General features: G+C 23.3%; 1 protein-coding gene and 1 long non-coding RNA gene across 2 annotated transcripts in view; one reads left to right on the forward strand and one right to left on the reverse strand.

Moving 5' to 3' along the window:
* LOC724242 (protein neuralized) overlaps positions 1-24,101 on the forward strand; it is a 179,758-nt gene that overhangs the window by 52,459 nt on the left and 103,198 nt on the right. The gene's annotated exons all lie outside the window — the stretch shown is intronic.
* On the reverse strand, positions 1,013-2,837 carry LOC102654409. The gene is made up of 3 exons (XR_003305898.1): positions 2,368-2,837; positions 1,404-1,558; positions 1,013-1,246 (listed from the first exon to the last, which is right to left on the reverse strand). It is a non-coding gene; the product is annotated as an uncharacterized LOC102654409 (long non-coding RNA).

Here is a 24,101-nt window from a genome sequence, read left to right on the forward strand (position 1 = left end):
ATTTTTTCATTTTTTTACATACGATTTTGCAACAATAATTCGATATTTTCAATGTTTTTTTATCGCTATCATTTATCTTAAAAGTCAACTTCACACCTGCACGGCACTTCACCATCTTCCATAACCATAAGGAATTATGTAATTTTTCTTGGTAAACAGGTGTCATTTTTTAATAGATCTTATCTAAATATTCATAAAGGATCAAATCTTCTCAATTTTGATGAAGTGCCATTCGACCACAAAAATAATCGTTCTCAATTTTAAATATACGACTTCAAGGATGTCCATTTTTATATTAATATTAAAAAAAATTTCGTATGAAATCATTTTACTTTATTACTCGAAATTAAGAAAAAATATACTAATTAGAAAAACATGTGTATTAAAAAGATTCTGAAATCTTATAATAGGAATACATCATAATGATGATTCTATACTACAAAAACAAATTGAAAGAAAGAATAAAATGTTTTATAAAAAAATCTTATAAAACATATCAAATATCTTATAACAAATGACTTATAATATTGATTAATATTAATAAAAATTCCTTTCTATTAATATATATTTTTTAAAAATTATTTATTATTTAGAAAAGTTATTTGTTACCATATAGTAATTTATCTATGATTATAAAAACAAAGTTGCATTATTTTTAATATGTAATTTATCTAAATACGCTTAAAAAATCATCAATACCTCAAATGAAAAACTCTTCATTTAATTATAGTTGACACAATTTTAATTTGTTTATAATATTACTTTTCTTGAATTTCGACATTTCCAATTTGATTCTTTTATCTCCATCATTATTTTAGATTATGATTAATTATCATAAAATCAATTTCAATCTGTACGATATTTCACGATCCTGCATAATAAAAAATTATATAATATATGCTTGATTTTTTCTTTTAAAAATCTTATCTAAGTATGAATAAAAAACACATATCTCAATTTCGATGAAAAATTATTTTACTATATAATCAAACAAAAATAATCATTACCAATTCTACGATTTCAATTTTTCTCAGATATAACTTTGTTTTAAAAATCGACAATTTTGATGAAAAATTGTTTCGTCACTTTATTTTTCACAGAAATATTCGTTTCCAATTTTACAACATAATGCTCCATCTTCGACATTTCCAATACATCTCTATCATCATCAATTATCGCAAAAATCGAGCACCTGTATGGTGTCTTACAATCTTTCATGGTCATCAGGAATCATGCGTATCTCTTTCTGAAAAACTAGTTCACCATCAAAACTTGTAATAAGCGAGTGTAAAGTGAAAGTATCTCATGAAACCAAGAAAAGACTAAGAAGCAGAAAAACGAGAAGCGAGGAGGCACGTGCCAGCTTGAAAATGGAAGCACCCGTTTTAAGCAAAGTTCATTACCTCCGTGGAAGATTCCTCTGTAAAGGAGTCGGTTGAGTCACGTCGCCATGTCTCGAGTCATCCTCCTAAGCAATTCGTTTCGTATTCACTGGACAGGGTATTTACGGCAAGTTGGCAAGACTAGCATTTAATCCAGCTTCAAGGAAGAAACGTGGCTGGAAAAGAGGGGAAAACGAATTTAAACTGTAAATGCGTATTGAGAATCGAGCGATCTTCGTGCCTAGAAAGTTGAAAACGCGGAAGAAACGCGTGAATGATGGTTTTGTTTTGATTTTAGATGACCCAGTGATGCGAGAAACTTTTGATGTAATGATCGATTAATTATCAAAATTGTGATTAATTATATTATTATCGATATATATTGAATGAAAATAATTAAAATTATAAATTTTTCTTATTCGAAGTTATAAAATATTGTTTAATGATTAATAATATTTCATCGAATTTTTAATATATATATATATATATTTAAAATATCGTTAAGATAATATAAATAGAAATAAATGACAATGTAACAATTTCAAAATCTATTTTTATTTCAATTAATCAATAATTTATAAGAATTGTAATTAGCTATATCCTTATAAATATTGATTATATCGATTGTATTCGAAATTTTTCTTATTTATTTCAAAATGTCGTTAATGATTAATAATAATTTCGAATAATAAGACAAAACAAAAATTCTAATCATTTTTATTCGTATTAAACAATATCTTATCATCTTATTATCGATATATTAAAAACTATAAATAAAATATCGATATCATATCGATGATTGATGATCACAACTTTATGTTACAAGATGTCTCATCTTGTTGGTTATGCGTCGAATGTTTTAATACTTTATCTATCTCTCATGATTGAGGTTATCATTCATTAATGACTCAGTCGAATAGAAATATTGATTAATAAGCTTAATTAATAAACACTGGCATCGAAAAAATAAAATATTAATTCTTACCTTCTGATAAGTAAAATCTTTATAGCGTGCAATATAGAGAATGAAAATAAAGATTGTAATGCGACGCAAATGAAATACAAAGTCTCAATTAATGTGACGTTATACGTTGTAGCACGTGCTTGCGCCAAAGGATCGACCGGAAAAAGAAGGTAGTTATGTTTGTTTTGCGCCTGCGCGATAAGGGCGTATTTGCAATGCCAATAGACTTGATATTGACATTTTGATTTATTATTATTATCATTATGAATAGCATGCTTTTTTCATTTTTTTGAAAAAATTGAATATACAGCAACGTAAAAAGTACACAAAATATGCAAAGCATAATATACAAATTACGATATTTGAGAAGTAAAACAAATCTCTTTTTATTAGTTATATTTATAAAAATTTTCATTGAAATCTGTAATTATAATTTTACATTGAAGTTTGCATTAGATGGAGCAAAAGACAAAGAGAGAATAAAATAGCAATGGGACAAAAAGAGTTCTTATCTTTTATTTCATTTTTTATTTAAAATATAATTAAATTATTTATAATTTAATATTATTGACGTATGTAAATTTAAAATATTTGCATTATTTTTTATATCATTAGCGAATCAATGAAATTAAAAAAAAGAATTAAATCTTAATTCAAATAATATTTTGTTCATTTTATTTTTATCTTACATAATATCTCTTTTTATGTTTTTATGATAATAAAAAATAATTATTTTATAATGAATAATTAGAAATAAATAATTTTGTTCTATCTATTTAGAGAATTTTTGTATCTATCTATTTTACATATTTAATGATTTATGTATCATATGTATATTTAATTATAATTCTGAAATAATAAAATATTTTACTTGCAATGATTTAATCTTAAATATCAAATATTATGTTTAAATAATAAATTGATAATTTTTAATATTAAATAAAATTTTAAATAGTCTATAATTTAAATTACAATCGATAACGATCAAAATTCATATAGATAAAAAATAAATTTACATTTTTATTTACATTGAAAAAAAATAAGAAAATAAATAAATTATTTATTTCATGCTCAATTACCTTGATTATCTTTATTTTCAATGAACAGAAAGAATTTACATATTATAAAGAAAAACATTTGTTTAATTAAAATTTTATTTAGTTCAACAGATTAATAATTGTTGGATATTCAAATAAATTTTCACAATCAATTTGTCTTTCAGATCTGTCTAACAGATGTGTATATACTTCTTTAATAATTTAAAGTAAAGTAGTAGAATAATTTAAAAATTGCAACATGTTACATACAATGTTTACTTATCGATGCAATTTATATAAATTATATGTAAGAAAATTAGTCGGCCTTTTTTTTTTTTTTTGATTATTTTTTCTTTTTCAAATAATGATCCCATTATGATCAATGTATTGTAGCAATATTGTCGAACATGGTTAATTTCACGAATTTCGAAGTTTTTATCTGCTATTAATCGGTTCCGATGAAACAGCTGCGAATTCCAAATAAAGTATAAACTTATATAAATTTTTTTTCTGGCAAAATGTAAACACAATATAAACTGACCTTCTTTTTTTTTAAATTATATAAAATAAATTTAATTCCGATATTGCTACGATGTAAATTGATAGAAAAATTTCTAGAATAATTAAAGAAAGAAATATTTGATTAAAATAAGATAATTAAGATATTGAATAAGTACTTGGATTTTAATTAAGAATTGTAAAGTATTATATTAGTAATATTATAATATTATAATATTGCAAAAATATTATAATAGGATTATATAATTAATGAATTTTATTTTGGTGTAAATTTGGTGTAAATACTTTAATAAAAAGATATTGATCATGTTTAAATAATTAAATTCTAAAATATTATTAAAAGTATTAAAATAAATAATATTATATAATTAATAAGTTTTTAATTCTTAATCTTATTATGGTTAAATGAAATTCTTTTTATTAATTATTTATGATAGAAATATATTTTTTTTGCAATGATTTTAGATATAATTATAATTTAAAATTTGAGAATTTTTATAAAAAAAATATATTTATTATTTAACATATTAATTATTTAATCATTTAATAATTAATTAAAATATTATATTATGTTATATATAATATTGAGTGCTCTTTTATTGATATTATTTAAAAATATGAATATTTATATATCTATATTTTATATTATTTTATTATATTATGTAGCAAAAATTCATTGTATATTTAGAATTATTATTAATTAATAATTAATGATTAAATTAATAATTATAAATGATATTTTTTTATTTTTAGAAATCAAGTAATCTTTTAATATTATATTTGAACTACTTGATATTTAAACATCTTGTTAATTATTATATTTAATTAAAAAAAATAAATAATTAATCTACATCTTTGATTTCAATGATTTTATAATAAATAAATAAATAATAGATAACATTAAAATGCTTTATTACATTTATAAAATCATAAATTCAAAGATTAATTATTAATTTGAAAATTATTCTTTTCACAGTCTCATGTAAGAGCTAAATAATTTTAATATAAAAAATATTTACAATAATAAATATGTATACAAATTTATAAATATGTATGATTTTATATCAGATGAATTGAAAGAATGAAAAAAAGCTCTATTATTTGAGAATGTATTTTAAAGTTAAATAATATAAATAAAATTTTCACGATATTACAAATCTTTATTTAATTCTTGTTATTTTATTTTTGCAGACAAATTTGAAAAATCATATTTTAAAGGATTAAATAATTTGAAAACAATTTTTATAATTACATTTAATTATTAAGTAATTCAAAATAATAATTATAATATTTATACAAACTTAAAAAATTGTTATTTGATATCTATTTGAAATAGTATTAAAGTATTCTTTCCTATAAGCTTGTTTTTGTAAATTAATTAACAATAACAATTTTTTTGTAGATTAATTAACAATTAAAAAATTGTCATATTAACATTATCAAATTTTCATATCATATCATTTTTATATATTGAAAAATCGTATACCAATCACCACGAATTGTTAATTAATAATTAAACTGAATCAACGTTTTATCATCAACAGTATACAAGTAGATTCAAGATTCGTCGAATACTTTTTGCTATTTTTTCCTTTCCAGCACCTACGTACCTCGAATCTTTATCGCAGATTGCACTCTAATTCTCTGGAATACGATACTCCTGTTTGCAATTGAACACCCATAGAAATCGGCAAAACGATCGTCATCGTGTATCAGGTGGATGATAACGACTCGATGGGAACGTTCTTGTTTGCCGATCGATGTCCGTCGCATTTCACCTGTCGTTATCGCCAACTCGATTTCCTTTATGGCTATTGGGACGGCCGATCGTTTTCGCCGCGCGTAGAAAGCCCAAGTCGCGTTGCACGTTTCGTTTTTCTTCGATTACCATTCTGTCGCTTGAACACTTAACGAAATAACAAGGATTTGTGCGTTTAATCCTCTGACGATGTGACAAAGCGAGGAGAAGAAAAGTTATTTTCTTGTTATCGAAAGTTTTGACAAACATGAATTGATCATTTCTATGAATATTATCGGCGTTTCGTTTAACTATTTGGAAATGTAATGAAATAACAAGGAATTGGAAAGAATTAAGAAAGTAAATATTTTCTTGTCATCAAGATTTTTGATAGATATTTGATTTTATGAATATTCTCGTTTCTGTTTAAGTAAGAAGGAATTCGATTCAGAAAATTTTTTAATATTTTCTTATAGATTCCTGATAGATATTTGATTATTCTTTTGAAAGTAACGAAATAATGAGAAAATCATCAAAATTTCTTATTATCAAAATTTTTGATAAATATTCGAAAATTGATCTTATAAATACATAGTAGAGTCATTGTTACTTAATTTGAAAATCCAAGAAATTGATTAAAAGATATGTCATTTAATCTTTTGATGTAATGAAGTAAGAAAAAATTCAATGTAAAAAATAATTATTTAATTTAGATTTTTAATAAATATTAATAAGTTAGATGCATTGTAAACTTTGAAACTATAAAAAAAAAACTAAAAAACTATCAAAAAAAATATTTATTGTTATTTATTATTTATTATTTATTGTTATTTATTATTGTTATTTATTTGTTATAAAATTATAAGATATAAATTATTAATTAATAGTAATTTCTTAAATAAAGTTCAAGTGAAAATAATTAATCTTCGAAATTAAACTTCGTAACAACAGATTTATCTCACGTAAAATTCGCGAAATTTTTCTCTGAATCGTTGACTAATCTACCAAGCAGTGCAAAACTTTCTCAAACTTTTTTCAACTTCATAAAACTTCTTCTAAAAGTCTCATTACATCAGTTGAATATAAAAACTGGCAGTAGAAAGACAGGTGTCCTTTCATCGCAGGTATCCTCATCCACCCCAAACCATCCCTTTAAAGAATATCATAGTCATGCTGCACGCGTCGACGAACGGTACTCATTGTCAGTCCATGATTCCTTCCTAATCTTTGAATCATCAAACCAGCTGTATCGTGAGAGCATGAATTAAATCAGTTGATTCTTGGTCATTTGGTGTGAGTGAAATTCTAAACGAATTAGAAGAATGCATGTTTAAGCTTCTTTCACATAAAAATACAAATATACATATATGATCATATTTCTGTGATGAATATTGATTATTTATATATGTATATGTATGTAAATTTTATTATTTTGTTATTCGACTACCAATATAGCGAAATATAGATTAAATATTTTGTTTGTAAATTGTCAATACTTGGTGAAAAATACATATGAATAATGGAAATGTTATAAAAAAAATTATTTTTTATTTTTTTATTTTCTTTCAATTATTTTTGTTTGTTACACGACTTTGTAGAAATATCTAAAAGAACTTATTTTCATAATTTATACAGATTTTGATTAAAAAAAATGGAATCATTCATAATTTTCAGCATTTTTCAACATATTTTTTAATAAAAGTTAAAAAATCTGAAATTTAATAGAAAATTTTATCAATTATTTATATATTATAATACATAATATTTTATTATTTTTTATTATACTCTATACTATTAGATAACTCCTTTGATATTCAATTGAGAATATCTGTTTACTTAAAATATTTGTCAACACGAATCACAAGTCACTAAATTAATTGATTTAATAAAAAAATTCTCTATTTAACAAAATCATGGCAAAACAAAAATGTAACAAAAATTATTATTACGAATATATACGTATACTTTAATAACCAATAACAAAAATAATAATTAATATTAATAAAGTTAAAGTTAAAGTTACTATTGCTATTGAATATTGTTCAAGCCTTTCAATAAAAATTTTAATTCAAACGTGAAAAATATCGAAAATTGTGAATGATTTTTTGCCCATTTTTTTGACTATACATTATGAATTTTATTACCCTATCCCCAAACCCCATTCAACCGCACACCACACTATCTTAACAGGTTCCATCATCTCATTATCCTTCCAAATCCACCCAAACACCAAACCTTTACCGTTTCTTCCTGCATAATTTGCCTCGCGTGGCCCACATAGCAGCCCTCCTCCCCAACAATTAATTCAACCGCGCCTTTTTCGTCCGATATAACCAGAACGTCCACAGGGAAACGTAACAGGGGAATTCTGTCAATGGAATATGGGGTACCGTCCACGCAAGGTGCACCATGTCCGTTTTTCTTCTTCCCTCTCTCCTTCTTCCCTCTGTTCCTTCTATTAGTGATGGACTGTGGTATTTCTCAAGCAGTATGCTTAGTGTGATAGATATAAGAAATATTTGGATCGCATGATTTTCTCAATCAAAAAGAATCGAATTTCGATTGTAAATGATATTTGTCAGAGTAAATTTGGAATATTTATAAAATATTTATCAGAAAGTTTATAATATATGGTTTTGAGATTCGATTTTTTTTATTCTTATGTATTCATTAAATATTGGAAAGTTTAATACTGATTTGAATAATTTTCATACTTTTGACATCGTCGTGATATTGATATTATTTCATATTGTGTAACGTGTATTAATTTTGATTACATTCAAGTAAATAAAGCATTTTTTATCGGAATTATCTATATATATTCGCAACAATATAAACAAATGTCTTTCTTTAGTATACATTGAAAGTAGAATTTGAAATTGATTTATTGTATAAGCGTGTAATATTAATTATTGAAATTGGAAATGACGAAAATATTATAATATTGGCAAAAGAATATAATATATCTGTATAATATATCTATTAAAAAATATTCGAAGAAATAAAATTGAAAATTAATAGTTTGTGTAAATTAAAAGAAATTTTTTATTATGTAAATAAATATATTATTTTCATTATTTCAAAATATAAAAAAATTTCAAAAATTCTTTTATTTAAACTATTTCGTCTCTTCGTTAATTCAAGTAACATCATCCAATAGAAATCCACTATATTTTATAATATTAGATTTATGTATTTCATATTTTTACAAAGAAAATTACAATACAAAAGTCATTTCTTCTATCATTTATATTGACTTTTATCCAATTAACGAGACAAATATATTCAAATTCATTTTCTTTTAAGATTTCTAATCTCGAAAATCTTTATCTGATATAGAGATAGAGATAGATATAAAAGAAATTTTACATTTAATATTAATCATAAAATTACTTAAAAATCATGAGAAAGATCCATATCGAACCTATCACTACCTCTATCCTCGTCAATCAAATCAAACTACTAATTCAAATAATAAAAATCCTATTATACCACAAAATTGCTAAAAAAATCATGAGAAAGATCCAGATATCGAATCTATCACTAAACCAAACTACCTAACCTATTTTTGATCTAATACTATCTATCTTCTTATCAATTCAATTCAATCATATAAAATTGTATCATATTTGATTAGAAAATTGCCGAAAAAAAGTCACGAAAGAAACATATACATCACGCTCTCAACCAACAATTATCCAATTGTTATCTCATTTCTTTACCAGTTCAAACGATGAAAGTCCTACTATAAATTTGATCACGAAATTGGTCAAAAATCACGTGTCGCGTCCATCACTACTTCTACCGCCGTAAGTCCGTTGGTAAGCCCTGATCCGTGGGCCCGTTGGCCGCGAGAGGCGAGAGAGGAGGCCCTCCGGTGAACGGGGCACACGGCGGTGCCCCATTGGACAACGGGCACGCGTACGCACCTGCCACGCATCTTTTTTGAGCCGCCTTTGTCGAGCCGGCCGGGAACAAACGGCGTGCAACCAAGAGCCAAGAAAGTTCCGGGGCCCGTATAATAGGGCCCGAAGAGTGACGGAAATGCGTCCCGGTGAACGGGGACAAAAGGAACGGGGTACTGACGCGATTAGTCGCGTAAATTATTAATCGACCCCCGGACTCATGTTACTAAGGGTCCCGTTTGGGGTGCTGCAGGTACGCTTGATGGACGTCTGTATTAATGAATGGGCTTGCGAATTTTTTTTTCTTTCCTTTTCTTTCAATGGATTTTTCTTCTTTTTTTTTTTTTCTTTTTTGAAGAAAAAGTTTGGGCAGAATTTGACGAAGAATTGAATAGTTTGGATTGGTTTGATGATTAAACGTGATGTGATGTTCGTTTATACAGGGTTTGAAGTGCAGATTTTTGGATTTGAGAAAATGTGGATGTTGAATATCGTTTTGAAAAATTGAACATTTTGATTTTTGTTGAGAAATTATACTTAATTTTTAAGATACGAGCGGATACTTCGTGAAAGTTAAAGATTTTGTCTTTCTGAGAATTTAATGAATAATAAAATATTGAGAAAGATATTGAGAAAGTGAATTTTATTTTAGAAAATTGAAAATTTTGACCATGTTTGAATATAATAAATAATTTCATTATTCAAGTTTCTATTGAAATCTTAGATATTAATAAAGTGAATATTTATTAGAAAATTGAAGATTTTGACTTTTGTTTAAGATTTGACTGAGTTTTTAAGATATGAATGTTGACGATGTGAATATTGTTTTAGAAAGTTGAAAAATTAATTTTTATTCGAATTTCTCTTGAAATTCTGATTTAAAATTTGATTTTTTTGAGAGTTTAATAAACATAGAATTTATTAATATTAATGCAACGTTGTTGATTCTTGGGATGAGAAGTATGGATTTTACTAAAGTAAATATTGTTTTATAATTTTGTTAGGTTTCATCGGTATATATTAATGTTTGACGAAGAATCGTATTGGATCCTTGAAAATAAATATGAATGCATAAAGAATTTAAAAAATTGAAAATTTCTTGAGTTATTCAACATTTTATTGAAATTTAACGAAAAAAATTAAATTTAAAAAAAAAATTTTTTTCTTATTCAATTATAAATAGTACGGATATTGTAACAAATGGATATTCTTTTTCAAAATTCATGATTCTATTATATTATTCAAATTTTTATCGAAATTTAACAAAAAATTATACTGCTTTTTTTTTTAATTATTAAAACTTCAATTAACTCTAAATTATAGATTTTAAATATTTTATCTAATTTAATATTATTTTATAAATATTTTATTTTATAAATTTAAATATTATTTTATATTTTTTCAATATTTTTTCTTAATATGTAATTAATATGTAAATATTTAATGTATACATTTTTCTAAATTTATTGAATTGATTAAAATTAAATTTTTCTTTTATTTTAACATTATCTTTATATATATCTTTATATATTTATATATTTAATTTGGATTTTAAATTGTATTATTTTAAAGGGAAATCATAAATGATTTGAAAAGAAAATTTCGAAAAGCTCAGCTGGATCTGTTTTCTTGTCCTTTAATAGGACAATTGTATAGCATAGCGGATACTTTTTTTCTGATTTCATATCTATTGTTGGATATTGAAAACAGGTCGAAACCAGCTATTCTTTGAAGATACATAAGAAAAGTGTTGCGTAAACGGTGGCATAGAAAAGAACATTTAAAAGCCTTCTTAGAATCTTGTTTTCCTGCTAAGTGACTTGGTAAAGTCGAAAATTTCTTATAAGTTCAGGAAATTTGTGAAATATTTTACTGCAATATATTACTATTAAAATATTTTACTTTTAATTAATTTTAGTTTATAAATGGAATTTTTAAGTGGAATTAGTATTTATGTAAATGTAAATATAAATGATTAATATAAATTGTTTAAATAAATACACGAGAAGAAATTAAAATATATTGTATGGAAATAATAATAAATTATAAAAATAAAAAAGTTAATAAAAAAGTTAATATTAAAGGCAAATTAAATTAATTTGGTTAAAATAATCAATTCATTTATTATATTATAATAATATTTTTATATTATAATATATTGATATTTCTATCTTAATAATGTTTCTTAATATTTTCAATTTATAAAACTATATTATATTTTTCAAAAAAGAAAATGAAATACAATTCTATTATGAATATTTAAATTTTTATAAATTATTTTTAATTTTTAATTTTTATAAATTACTTAAAATTTAAATATTTAAATTTAATATTTTATTTATAATTATTGAATTTTTTAAAAATTTATTAATTTTTTAAATTATTGCTAAAAAAAATAAAAACATGATTAGGATAATGTATTTTTATATTCATCCATAAGAATAAAATATTTTTCCACTTGGCAAATGATATTTTCATAACAGATATTTTTTATTTCGCATCAATGAATTCATTTTTTATTGAAGGATGGAAATTACATTGTAGAATCTAGAAAGTCTTTTCGAAATTATATTTCTTAAAAACGAAACAAACGAATTGGTTCCTTTTTTGGAGATTACTTCTTTTGTCGTTTCCTTTTACAGAAAATTCTCACAAAAAGAGAATTCTCACTCGAAACTATTTAAGGAAACATTATTTCGATATTTTTAACAAGAGCAAAATTTTATTATTAAGATTAACAATAAATACATGAATAAACTCGAGATAAATAGTTAAATTCTTATGTAAATAATATTTAACAATAAATTATTAAATCTTAAAAAATAAATGATTAATTTAGAAATTAATTTAGAAAGAAAAAATTTTAAGAAAAAGAATAATATACTATTCAAAATTATTATTATATTACTATTATATTGTTATAATATAATTGTTTTATTATTTTATTATAAAAAAAAATTACATACACTTAAATATTGATTCTACTATTTAAAATTTTATTAGTTAATAAGTAAGTAGTTAATTTTTAATTATTTAAAATTAGAAAAATACTTAAGATTTCAAAAATAAAAAGTCTAAAGACATTATGAAAAAATGAAATAAAAATAAAAGCAGAATTTTCATTTTTCACTATTTTTTAAAATTTAAGAAAAAATATATAATTCCCAAGAATAAATATATAAATTCATCTTTCTAAATACTAGATATTTTCATGTATAAAATTTTACAATTATATCAACGAATAATATTTATGCAAATTCAAATTTTGATTAACACAATTAAAAATATAAAACCAAGATCTATTTCATTTTTTAAATATTATAATGAGCAGTAGATAAATTTTGATATTTTTTATGTATTCTGTAAATTTTCTATAAACGCATAAATATTCACAGTCTATTAACATCAATAAAATTTCGAATATCTTTTGATCGCCTAATTTGCATGATCCACCACTTCATGTTATTCTGCACTCTTGACCTTATGAGCGGCGATCAAATACCAACTAATTTCAAAGAATTTCCCCTTATCTTTCTCTCGACGTGTCGTTAAATCCTTCCATCCATTTTCATCGTAAAATAGTCGTCGTCCTCAAACCTTCCCGATGTGAACCCGTCTTCACCTTCTCCGAAACTCGAAGAGAATTTTTTTAACATGCACCTGTTCCTTCTAAGAGCATTTTTTTCGGGGGATGGAAGTCAGCCTCTATCTTCAAGGATCAAACATCTGCCCCGTGTAACAAGTCTGAGAGAGAATCTAATTTGTGAATGTTGCAACCGTTCTCTTGCGTTAATAAATAATATTGGAGCTTATATAACCCGTTTATGGATTATTAAAAGAAAAAAAAAAAAAAAAAAAATAAGAGAGAGTATACGAGTCGCGTTATGAAGGGTCATTCAGGAAACTGAAACGAGCCACGTATCTTTTATAGGATAAATAGGGGATTGGATATAGTAATAGAGGGTTGAATTGGTTGATGATTATGGGATACACTTACCTGTGATATACATATTATATACTTTTTACTAATTCCATGTATAGTATGAAGATTGAATATGATGAATATTCTTGATTTCAAAAATATCTGATCATATTAGATTCATACAATATTATGAAAAATTATAGAGTGTTGATAGTAGATTCGTAGAACACATTTGCAAGTTGATTTTAAAATAAAAATAACATGAACATTAATTGAATATCAATTGAAATATATTAATAATGAAAAAAAAATTGATTTTAATATTTTTGATTTAATATGTAAAAAATAGTTTTTGTTAAAATTAATTAAAAAATTCTAATTCTAATAAAATTAATTTCTGGGATATCTTTGAAGTTTTAAATCTTTGTTCTTATATTATAATATATTCTATATTCTAAATAATTTTTGAATTTTTAATTTGTATTTTTATTAAATTATTAATTACAATATTTTTTCTTTTTTTAATCTTATATAAATTATAAATTTATTAATATTCTAAAATAAATTAAAATAAATATTATAAAATGATGTTTATAATATAAATGAAATTATAAATGAATTAGAAATTCTTGTGAAATAATGATTTTTTTTTAATTTCAAATCTATTCCGAATTTCTCATTGAAAATTATTTTTATATAATAAGGATTATTATATAAGATATTATACTTACATATTAAAAAGAAAACAAAAATTAAATTATTGTAAATTACTAAAAATTGATTTGCTAAGTAAATTTATTCATTAAATATTTATTTGAAATTAAAATTGAAATAATCTTCCATATAAACGCATAAATGCATTTAATATATTATATAAATTAATAACAATAAATTTTTATACAAAATAAAATAATTTGAGATTATGAAATAATCTTTCAAATATAAATGCACATATATATTTAATAATAATAGAATATATATGAAATTATTCTAATACTATAAAAAAAATAAATAAACAAATATTTCTGATATATTTTGACAAAAAAAGAGAACACAAAAAGAAAATTATATTTTACATGGCCTTTATATGTAATACTTAATGATGAAAGAAAACATAACGAATGAACTGTTTCATTGCTCATGGAACAGTTTATGGGTTTTTTTTTACATCGTCAAGTCGCTATTCATTGCATTTCCAATAAACTATTATTATACATGTCTTATGAATATGGAAAAAAAGCAATCATAAAAGATAATTTGTTAAAAATCATGTTATTTTTAATTTAGCGAAACAATACTTTTGTAAACGAAGAAGTAACTACGTAAAAGAAAAAAAAAAACAGAAAACAAAACATTTACACAAGATATGTACGACGTGTGATGTGTACACGCGACGTGAAGATAAGTGGTATGTGGTTTGTGGTTACAGTGGATCAGCTGCACGCGGTTGAAACCGTTACAGATGCTAAAAATTTGTAACAATAAATATTGCAGAACTGTAACATAATTAAAAATATTGGAAACCGATTTTCTCTTTAAACAATACAGTAGTACATATTGTGTGTTTTGAATGAAATGTTTATTTATATTGAGAAATTGTTTTTAAAAATAACTTTTAAAAAATACTAAAACTTTATACTATATTTTAATTAGAATTATTATTTAGAATTTGTGGTATTGTAATATTTTTCTTTCTTTTTTATTTTGTCTATAAACTAATAAAATTTAACTTTCTAAAGATGTATATATTGTACATTAAGAAAAATTCAGAGAAAGAAATAATCAATTTGACATAATTTGTCAATAATATATATAATTATATAAATATATAAATATAATTTATCAGATACATATAATTATAAGAATTTTTTTTTTAAATATGAAATGAAATAATAGAATGAAGAATCTTAATAAATATATATATATTCAAAATTTCAAAATAATAGTGGCTTTTTTAAAATGAATTTATTTATAATATATTTTATATTTATTAAATTTTTTAATTCATTTCTTTCTTTCAAAATTTCTCTTTTTTTTCTTCTAATATTTGTACTTTGTATTCTTAAAAATCTCTTCCATTTATAATTACTTCATAACAACAGAATGTTTTATAAAAAAATTTTCTAATTATGAAATATCTTTATTTCTTGTTTCTCATTTTTATATATGCTCTAAGTATTCTTCATTAAATCTCTATCTTTTTATTGTTATTTTTTCTTTATTAAAATCTTTGTTCTTTTTCTAGTAAAATATTGATGTCAATTTTTTCTTATTTCAATAAAATATTTTCTATATTTTTACATATATTTATATATTTTTTATTTTTTATTTTTCATTATATATATCATATATATATGTGTATATATACTTTTCAAGATATATTACAATATCTAAAGTTTCACACATCTTTTATCTTTTAAATAAAGTTACAAAGTTAGAAGTCCATATGATCATTCATTTTTAAATTATCATTGGCTTTATTGCAGGAGATCCACCACATCATAAAGAACTATATTTATTTCGAAGTTGAATGCCACTTTTACAACACCCTATAGTTCAATCAGAGTCGGTGACAAGCAGTTTATTTGACTAACGAGATAATGGCTGTCTTTGTCGCTACCAAAAAGCCGATTACGCAGTGATTGCTCTTTAACCAGCGACCCTATCTTTGCGCTTTTCACTCTGGAAAATCTTACTCGCTCTATAACCACGTCATATATCTTCAAATACATTGCATCAAATATTTATTAAAAATATTATTTTTAATAAAATAATATTAATATATGTAAATATTAATTATAAATATATATTATAAATTCTAATAAATAATTTTTTTAAAATATAATTTTTAAAGACGTGTTAAATAATTTTTTTAAAATATAATTTTGATTCAATTATTATTTTTTTTCTTCTTATATAATTTTCTTTTGTAATTCGTTCAATATTTGGTAAATCATTTGACATTTCTAGAATGATATTTTTTTTAAAATTGTTATATTTTTTTAATGCAGGATTAATAGAATTTATATTCTTTTGGAAATAAAATTCATCTTTTGACAAATTAATAATTAAAGAAATTTCCTTATAATTTATAAAATAATTTAGAAAACAATTTTTCATTAAAATTTATATACATTTATATGTTTAATTAATATTAATTTCTTGTAAAATACTATTATTTACTATTCCCTTTGCTATATAAGTAGATATAAAGAAATTTCATTGATTATTTTAACTTTATATTTTCAATTTTTTAGAATATATAGAAGTAAACAGAATTTGAAATTAGAAATCTGTTCAAAAATAATGGTTAGTTATGAAAAAATGACATGGATGTCGAAATTTGAATTAGTTATTGCAAAAATGACATTGGTATTTTATGGCAAATTGAGAGAAAGATAATATATATCTTTGATGCTCAATTTTTTCAGTTGAAAACCAAATGCAATAATAGAATCAGATAATAATATCAGAAAAAGAAAAGTATTTAACAATTTCACTGTATGAAGCTTATTTTTTTAATTTGAAATTTTCAAAGCCTAAATAATAAATAATTAATTAATAAATAAATAAAAAATAATAATAAAATAGAAAAGAATATATATATATTCTTAATAGATAAAAATTATTATATATAATTATTATTAATAATATATAATTATTAATAGATAAAGAACTTAAATAAATAAAAAATAATAATAAAACAGAAAAGAATATATATTTATACATTTATATTTAAATTTTTCAAAATTTCAAAGAGCACAAATTTTGGATTCGAATTTTCGCGAATTTTTTCGATTTTATGAATTTTGAAAAAAAATATCCAAAAACTTGAACAACTCTAGAAAAAATACATATCTATCCTTTGTTTGTTAAGCATCGATGAAAAAAATGATCGAACGCAAGTTACATTAATTATCGTACGTCGAAACGATCCGCGATATCCGTTTAAAATTGCAATCGGTCATAAATTGATCGAAAAGCAATCGATTGCACCGGGGACAAAAGGTATCGACCCGCATCGTGCCTCGTCCAAACGCGAATTGACGCGATCCACAATGTATTCTACGATACACACGGAACTGCTCTGTCACGAGACAGGTGTCGTCGGTATTGTCCGTGTAACTACTGTACAGAGAGGGAATATCGTCTTGAACCTGTACGGCAACAGCTGAATGATCATTGCGAGATGATGCCCGTATGCAGCTGCTCTGTTGCTTTTAATTCTTCTCTATGTGTTTGTAATTTTGTTTTTGGAGGAGTAAAGTGGTGGCGCTTTATCGAATCGAGGAATGAATATTCTTAGATGTTGTCAATATTAAATGTACTATTTGGTTAAATGAAAATCTTAAAAAATATGATACAAAATTCTTTATTCGTCGTCGTTGTATTTGATTTTTGCATCTTTCAATTTTTATCTTTCTTTTTGTTTCTTCGTTTTTCAATGAAAATTTAGAAATATCACTTAAAAACTTATATAATATAAATTTTTTAAATCTTATGTTGAAATTGAAATTGTTTTGAATAATATTTATAAATACAAGTTAGATAAATTAATTTAGAAGAAAAAGCATAGAAAGATTATTGAAAGGTTATGCACAGTGTTGATAAATTGATGAGACATTTTTTCGACTTTAGAAACAAAAACAAACAAAAGTTGGTATGCAAAAATGTCAATTAAAATTTATTTATTAAATTATAGACGATTGAAGTTTGCATTGGGCAAGATGGAAAGAGAGTACTTTAAAATTAAACGAATTATAAATTTAATAAATGTTTTGAAATTCAAACAAAAGTAAAAAAATTCAAATAAATTTTGTTATAATTACATCGTTCAAGAGATCTTAGAGTTTTGCTCATGTATGTTGCGTAAAGAGAGCCCTCGAAAGGTCTTAAGAGATGGGCCTCTGAACGAAGTTGACCTCATTGTACCATAATTATTCCATTGTCATTCAATTTTCTACCACATAGATACGTGTGAACAGTTAGTTATATAGAATCATTATATGCATATAATAAACAAAATATACAAAATAAAATATTATATAATTACTTTATAAAAATATAATAAGACAATTTAGTGAATTAAAATATATCCAAAAAAAAACACAAATTACAAAAAATTTTTTGTTTTAAGTTAATAATTTTTAATTTTAATTATAATATATAATATATAATAAATAAAATATTTGATTTTTTTATAAGTGCTACTTTTAATTTCAATAAAAAAATAAAAATAGATTATTTTGTTATTTTGTTTGTAATAATTATTTTTTATAATCGAGACAATTTATTTTATTTTTTTTAAAATTAGAAAATGTTAAGAAGAATATTTGTATAAAAATCTACATTTTATTATAAAAATTCCCTATTTATATTTCTTAAATATTATTAACAATGCATTAATTATATATCCAATTAAACCAATTATTAAAAGATAAAAAAAACCTACATATCTAATTTTCTATTTATCAAAAATCTAACTTTGATAATATAAGAGAAATATAACTATCCTATTCTAATTTATATATAATATAAAAATATATATATAAATTATAATCTTAATTAATCTTTTTATAAACTTCTATTTGTATTTATATTTATTTATATATTATAACATACAATATATGTATAAAAATTTACATTCTCCATAGACTTTTAAACTGGACTGTTAATTATCTAAAAATATTTCATAATGTATTAACAATCTGTGAAATATGCAAAATTTATATAATGTAAAATATACATTTGCATAAAAATTTATTTATCACGAATATTTTCTATTTACATCTCTTAAACGTGACTAACAATATTTACCAATCTCAAACCATATTTCAAATCGGCAATCAATCATTTACACGTACACATCCATACTCGTGTAAACGAGCATACAAAAGAAAGTCTACGTACTTATCTAAAATAGTTTTCTATTTATCAAAGATAGAGCCATGTCATTTGATTCATCTAACGCAAACGTAAATAGTACATAACCTAACTATTATTTGTATACTAACCATAACATTTGTTTGATCAGTAAAATCAATCCTTCGAAGATGTTTCACCAACATATTAAGTAATACTAATATTGTATATTGCATCTCGCTTCACGGTAAATAATTCTATAGTTTCCTTGGTAGACGCTAAAATCCTTCGAACCGGCTCGTGAATTGGCGACCAACTCATCGCCAAAGTCGATTCCGCTTTCGAGTTGCGGACCGTATCTCCGCTTCCTTACTCGAACTTGCCGTACTGCTGTCCTTTTCTCGCGCGTTGTACAAACGACGGAAATTCGACCGATAAACTAGTGTTCCTACCATTCCAAGTTTGTACGGCCACCTTGTTGCGAGGATCGAGTTAGGCAAATTGTTAATTATTTAGACTGTATGAATAGGTGGGCGCTGTCTGGCGAAGTTTCTTCCTTTCTCGAACTGTTTAATATAGATTAGATGGAGTGTAGTATATTATAATTTACAGAGAATTGTAATATAATGGTAAAACAGTGTGTAATAGTAGAATTATGTGTTTAAATGTATCGTAGAAAGGAATTGTAATTCGAATAATGCGATAAAAATTTATTAGGATTATATAAAAAGCATAAAATCTTCGTTTTAATAAAAATCAATATTATTTTTTATAAAAATAGTTAGTATTTATAAACAGATAAAATTTACAAGTTTGTAAATTTTATTAATAGAAATAAATGATGCAATGTATGCGTCATAAAGATTTCTTATTCTATGAAAATTGACACGTACTATCATAAACTTTTCTAATATTTAATTCTATATTTAAATTATTATAATTATTATATTATCATATATAATTATAATTATTATTATTATTATTGTATCTCATACATAGTATTATTTTTTAAATAATACTAATTAATAAGAGTTAATTGCATTTTACAAAATATTTTATATTTTAAATTATAAATTATTTAGAATCATCATTCATTATATTATATCAGTGTATAAAAAATTTTTTTAAATTATAATAATTTATATGAAAATAAAATATATTATAAAAAGAAGTAGAATAATTAGAATAATTAAAAAAAAAAAAGCATCTGTTAATATTTTTTTAAATATCAATTTTATTTAATATATTTAATTTGAATCAAATTATCACGTATCGAATAAAAGATTCAATCGATTTGGATCAGCTGATTCTTTCGTTTTCCTCTTCACGACATCCTTCGATTCATCCGATACCGTTACCATCTTTTTTTTGTGACTGGAAAGCGTTTCAAGATACAAAATACGCGTTATGCATTGGATCACCGGAGAAAAGAAACGGAAATGTATGGTATTAGGTTTCACGGTCACCTAATTACGAGGACAAACTGAGCGAAAACAATATTTAATAATTCTGTTTAATAACCTCTTTTGAAGTAAAAGTTAATTCATGATCATTTACGATATTAATTATTAATATACCATTTCAATAATAATTATTATTGATTAAAATTTTTTAACATTTTTGTCTTATACGAAAACGAAACCTCATAATTTTATTGAACATTTTCGACTTATTTTTTTTTTTTTATAAAGAATCACTTATATTATTATAAGATATTCCGTATATAATAATTAATAGGGTTTGTATTAAGTATTTTTAAAAATATAAATTTTAAAAAGCTTCTCCTCTAAAATACATTTTGAATTGTGATAAAAAAGATAAAAATAGATAAAAATCATAAAATTTTGATTTCTTTTGTCCTAATACATATCATTCTTTGACATTTCGCGGATCTGCATTACTATGCCTCCTATCTCTGATTCCATGAATGGACAAACACCGTGCCGTTTCCTCGAGGGCCTTCTAATTGCCTGTCCGGCAGAAAGGGCGCTTTTGGGGCCCTTTCTCTCGTCTGGCAGCCTGTCTGTCTTCCCGAAATAAGAAGCGGTGTAAAAGATTGTATTTTCGGTCAATGCCTTTGTCAGATGTGCGTTCTGCTCATGGAGGAAGGGGACTTGGAATGGATTGCAAGGGGTGTCTTATAAAACTGCGGTTCTCATTTCGCTATTTCTATTAAGAAGATGGGGAGTCTTTATAATCATAAGAATTTTAGTTAAAGTTTTTTAATATCCTTTTTTATCATAGTTTATAAATGATGAAAAGGATGAAATTCAATGGTATAATAGGGAATGACTAAAGTTTGGAGAAAATAAAGGAAGTTTAATTTCGATAAAGTTGGATTCGAAATTGTGAAATAAATTAAATGAAAAATGTGATAATCTATAAATATCTAATGAATTTTTTCGTACTTTATAATTACAATTTGTAATTATATAATGGAAGTGTCAATGAGTTAATAGAAGATGTAAAGTTAGAAATATAATTTAAAAGTAATTTAAAAATATAATTTATATTTTAAAAAGTAATTTAAAATATAATTTAAAAGTAGTTAGAAATATAATTTTAAAAAAATTGAGTTTAAAATTGTAAAATAAGTAAAAGTAAAAAATAAATTGTGAAAAAGAATTTATGAAGTTTAATTTCGATGAAGTTGAATTTAAAATTGTTAATGTGTATAAGTTATAAATTAATAGATTTTGGTATTTAATTTTAATGAAATTGAAATTGTGATTTGTAACTAATATTTTGTAATAAATTCATATATTTTGAGGTAATAAGAAATTTAATTCTAATGAAATTGGATTTGAGATTGATTAATGTAGATTTATAGATTCATAAGGATATGATGAAAAATCTTCTCTTTTTATTAAAAATTTTTTTATTGGAAATTATTTTAAATTAATGACAAATAATATTAAATTATTAAATATTCTTTTAATTTTTTAAGAAATTTATATTGTAAACAATAATCAATTTATGATATTACTCATAAATTTATTATTAACTACTATATGTATTATTTATAACATGAAAATTTATAAAAGATGAATTTTATATTATAATAATATATAGAAAACTATTGAAAAAAATTATAAGATACAGAAGACAAAGAAATATCAATTATTACAATAAATATACATAATTTGTATAATAAAATAAACAATAAAATATAACATATATAAAATAAATATAATAAATATAAAATAGAAAAATACAATTCAAAGTAAGATAAAATAAAAATACATATAAAAACTTCTGGTAAATAATTATTACCTGCAATTAAAAACAGCAACCATACTCAATTAACACACTTACAAAATTCATAACAACATCTATGAATAATATGATTACTTTCAATTACTTTACTCAATATTCTTCAATTCTACGTTCATCTCATATCCTTCTTATTTCCAAACTTCCAACATCCCACCACATATAAACTTTATAACACTATAAAGTAGAAGGTTGACAACCGTTCAGGGATCCCTCGTTCCATCCCTTTTTCGGACTACAGTAATCCGAGCCGACAATACACTTCTAAAATGCCTGCGTCTTCTATATTTTCATGGGGGGTGCGCACGCGCCAGTCTCTCCGACTTCCTGCCATCCGCCGCTCACTTCCGCTATTTCACATTATGCTGTATGCACGCATCCCCGACGGGGTTGCCCCATAGGAAACGCATCTGCACACTCCTCCACGGGGGCACCGTGGCCGAGGTCGAGACTCGCCGCGAGACAGATGCTGAAATCCTTGAACCCGGGGGCACCTTGACCCCCTCGACGTAATTTGCATCGAGTTCGATTCGATTTCACGGAATTTCGAGAAATCTTTCTGCGATTTTCATAGTTTAAATATTCGATCTTGGGTGATGAATACGTATGATATTTGTTTTTTTTATTGATTATTTTTATTTTATGTTGCGAGTAATATATTTATATTATATGATATTTTGTGAAATGGAATTTATGATGCAAAATATGTAAAATTATTGGAAAATAAAAAGAAAATTTAATATTGTTATAATATGTATAATATTTTTAATGTATAGGATGTTAAGGGAATAGAGCGAAAAATTATTTTTTCTTGAAATATAACCATTGGAATATTTAAAAAATTATCGAAAATATGTTTCCTTCTGTAACAATATATATTTGCATCGATATTATCAGAAACGACAGTATATTCTACGAGAAAAACAATAGAATTATGTATATTAATATCAAATTTTAAAAACAGATTCAAATAAAATAATAAAAAGTCACGTATTAAATTTATGAAAAAATATGAATTATAATATATGATATTAAAAAATTAACGAATAATTATATATATTATAAATAATATATCTATTTTATGTTAAAGACACGAATGTGCAATTCGATGACTCATGAAAGTTTATATTTTTAAATATAAAATATAAGGAGATAATTATCGAGATCAATATTTTCGAGATGCTAATATTTACTTTAGTAAATTTGATTATAAAATATTCTAAATTGATTTGTAAATTTATCATTATTGACTGAAGTTAACTATAGAAAAAAAATTTTCACATATTTGTTTATGTATTAGTTTTGATTTTGTTTCAGTTGCATAGTCCACAATTTACTAATCATTTAACTAAATCATCTAAAGTAAATTGGTTAACATTACATAGATATGTATTTTTTTTTAAATTGTAAAATAATCAAATTTCTACATATAATTATATATACTTACATATACCAACAAAGTTGTTTAAACTAAAAATGAATCTTCCTTTATCTCTCTA

Source organism: Apis mellifera, linkage group LG12 (genome assembly GCF_003254395.2).
Source record: "Apis mellifera strain DH4 linkage group LG12, Amel_HAv3.1, whole genome shotgun sequence".
NCBI classification, from domain to species: domain Eukaryota; kingdom Metazoa; phylum Arthropoda; class Insecta; order Hymenoptera; family Apidae; genus Apis; species Apis mellifera.